Genomic DNA, 3821 nt, shown 5'->3' with positions numbered 1-3821 from the left:
GATTAAAAATGAACTGAATTTCTTTTCAAGAAGTATGGCATATCAGTTCCTCTGAAGGCTCCTCCTCTGTAATATAACTAGGTCTTAAGAAAATTACAATAAACATAGTTTTATGCACTGCTAGGCTTATATGAAAATAAAGGCTCTCTAAGGTTGGTGGGGGGATGGGAGGAGAATACTAAATTGACAGTAGATTGGGAACAGTCAGCAAATGTAACCAGAGGAGACAGTGTGAGTACCAGCCCTGGAATCCGCACACTAAGCCTAGAGCTCTCTGTGAGATGGGGAAGCTAAATCTGAGACTCTTGCCTTAAGCCCTGATTCTTTCAAGGGAGCTTAAACGTATCCAGTGTGGTAACAGCCTCTGGCTCTTGAAAAAAGCAAACACAAATTCTCTCTGGACTAAAGCATCACCAATCTATGCTCCCAGGATCCCTACAGATTATGTTCAACCAATTAAAAAAACACACACACAATAAAAAATTCACAATAAAAAAAATTACCAAACACGCCAGGAAACAAGCTTCGCTGAGTGAGATCAACAGAATTATCTAAATACAGATTTAGAATCATATGAATTTCTGTTACTGGAACAGTTAGATACAAAATATAAAGTATGAAATGTTTACAGAAAAAAAATATGTAACTAAAAACTGAACAAAGACCAAGAGGCCATAAAAATTGATCAGGCAGATTGGAAAGAAACCACATAGAACTTTCAGAATTGAAAACTATAATCACTGAAACTCAATATACTTGTTAAGCATCAAATTAGAGAGAGATCAGTAAACTAAGAGACAGATCTGAAGAAATTATCCAGAAGGCAAAACAGAGACAAGGAGATGGAAAATGTGAAAGATAAGGAAATTCCAATGAGAAAGCATTATACGCACCACATTAAATTAGTTAATATACGTAAACACTCAGAATAGTGCCTGGCAATTAGTATCAACAAAGCCAAATGTTGGTTCTTTGAGAAAATCAACTGTTGGTTCTTCTGATGATAACAATTTAAAAACCTCTGGCAAGAGGAATGGAGAGAAATAAAAAAGACATTGCCCAAATAAACAAGACCTGGCATTAGCTGAGACAAAAAGATAAGCATATACTATAAACATTATGGTAATACATTGGAAAATATAGATGAAATAGGCAAGATAATAGAAAATGTAATTTACCAAAACTGACTAAAGGGAAAATAGAAAATTTGAACCATCATATAAACATTAAAGAAATTGAAGGTTGAATTAATAGTTAAAATTTGACTGAAAGTGCATATACCAATCCCAGGGATATTCACAACGGAATTCTAACAAACTTTCAAAGAACAGATTATTGGAGGAAACATTCCCCAATTTATTCTATAAGGCAAAAAAAACTTTGATATTAATGCCAAGTAAGAATAATGCTAAAAAAGGAAATTGGCTGGGTGCAGTAGGTCACATCTGTAATCCCAACACTTTGGGAAGCAGAGGTGGGAGTATCACTTGAAGCCAGGCATTCCAGACCAGCTTGGGCAACACAGTGAGACCTTCATCTCTGGGGGAAAAAAAAAAATTCTAAGCATGGTTGCACACTCCTATAGTCCTAGCCTGGGAAGTTGAGGTTGCAGGGAGCCAAGATTGTGCCACTGTACTCCAGCCTGGGTGACAAAGCGAGACCCTGACTCCAGAAAAAAAAAAAAAGAGTTTAGCAAAGTGGCTGCAAATAAGAGCCGAGGCAGGCAGATCACGAGGTCAGGAGTTTGAGACCAGACAGGCAACCTCTGTCTCCTGAGTTCAAGCAATTCTCCTGCCTCAGCCTCCCGAGTAGCTGGGATTACAGGCACATGCCACTACACCCAGCTATTTTTTTTTTTTGAGACGGAGTCTCGCTCTGTCGCCGGGGCTGGAGTGCAATGGCCAGATCTCAGCTCATTGCAAGCTCCGCCTCCCGGGTTTACGCCATTCTCCTGCCTCAGCCTCCCGTGTGGCTGGAACTACAGGCGCCTGCCACCTCGCCCGGCTAGTTTTTTGTATTTTTTAGTAGAGACGGGGTTTCACCATCTTAGCCAGGATAGTCTCGATCTCCTGACCTCGCGATCCGCCCGTCTCGGCCTCCCAAAGTGCTGGGATTACAGGCTTGAGCTACGGCGCCCGGCCTATGAAAGAATATTTTTATGACCTAGAGATAAGAGTTTTTTACATGACTTAAAAGAAAAACTTGGCACTTTGAGCTACATTAAAATTAACAATTTCTGTTCATCAAAAGATACCATAAAGAAAGTGAAAACCCGCGTGCACATATAGGTGTATATGTGTATAATACGTATGCACACGTGCACATGTAAGTGTGTGTGTGTATAATACGTATACACACATACACATATAAGTGTGTGTGTGTATAATACGTATGCGCACGTGCACATGTAGGTGTGTGTGTGTGTAATACGTGTGCACATGTACACATGTAGGTGTGTGTGTGTATAATACATACACATATATACACATATAAGTATATATATATTGTGTTACTCCATTCAGGCTATTATAACAAAATACCATCAACTGAGTAGCTTATAAATAACATAAATTTATTTCTCACAGTTTTGGAGGCTGAGAAATCCAAAATCAAGGCACCAACAGGTTAGGCATCTTGTGAGGGCCTGTTTCCTGGTTCATAGATGATGCCTTTTTCCCTGAGTCCTCATATGGTGGAATGGCAGAGCAGCTCTCTGGAACCTCTTTTATAAAGGCAGTAATATCATTCATGAAAATGAAGTCCTCATGACTCAATTATCTCCTAAAGGCCTCACCTCCCTACACCATTACACTGGTTATCAGGTTTTGGGGAACACATAACATTCCCTCCATAGCATATATACACTATAATAGATATATCAGTCACCATATATGGGTACTAATAGAGTTATAGCTATATATCTATCTATATATGTATATATGTGTGCACATATATATAAAAAACTATATGGCCTATACATATATACACACACACATATATACACACACATATATATACACACACATGCACATACATGCATGTATTTGTTTAATGATGGGTGAATGGATGAAAGTGAAATAAGCACGAATGAATAATCCCATTGAGCAGCCCCAAATATTGCCAAAATATTTAGAAGATATTTTGAAGATGAACTGGGGTTTCATATTTTAGCCTGTTTGTGACTCATTCTTCTCTACCTGCAAATGCAGCTTTTCATTTCTTTGAAAACATCACATTTCCCTACTATTTCTGAGAGTCTCTGGAGTGGTTCACATGTTCATGTCAGAGAATATGCAGCTACAACATAGTACTGTAATTGTCATTTTGTCTGCTGAAACCACTGTTGTTTGAGTTCTATGAGGTCTGCAGGACATTGCTATCATGTTCCTGTTGCATTACTGTTACTGAGACTCTAATAAATCACATCTTTGCCAAAAAAAAAAAAAAAAAAAAAAAAAAGAAAGTGAAAACCAAGCCATAAATTGGGGGTATATTTGCATATACATAACCACAAATAAGTGGCAGCATATAAAGAATATAGATATGTATTAAATTTTGACAAATCAATAATAAAAAGACAACCTAGGAACAAAATGGACAAAAGATATGAGCAGACCTTCCAAAGAGAAAATGCATATGGTGGATAAACATATGGAACAATAACCAATCTCATTAGTAGCTATACTAATTTGCATTTAGCATCCAAATGAACTGTACTATTTTACACTCTCTAGGTCTGCATTGTGCAGGAATCAAGCGCACAGACTCTGGAGCCAAATCCTGGCTCCTCCATGGACTTGGGAAGGTAGCAACATCTCCAT

Source organism: Trachypithecus francoisi, unplaced genomic scaffold, assembly GCF_009764315.1.
Source record: "Trachypithecus francoisi isolate TF-2019V2 unplaced genomic scaffold, Tfra_2.0 Lachesis_group12, whole genome shotgun sequence".
NCBI lineage: Eukaryota > Metazoa > Chordata > Mammalia > Primates > Cercopithecidae > Trachypithecus > Trachypithecus francoisi.
Note: the sequence above shows the minus strand (reverse complement) of the source record.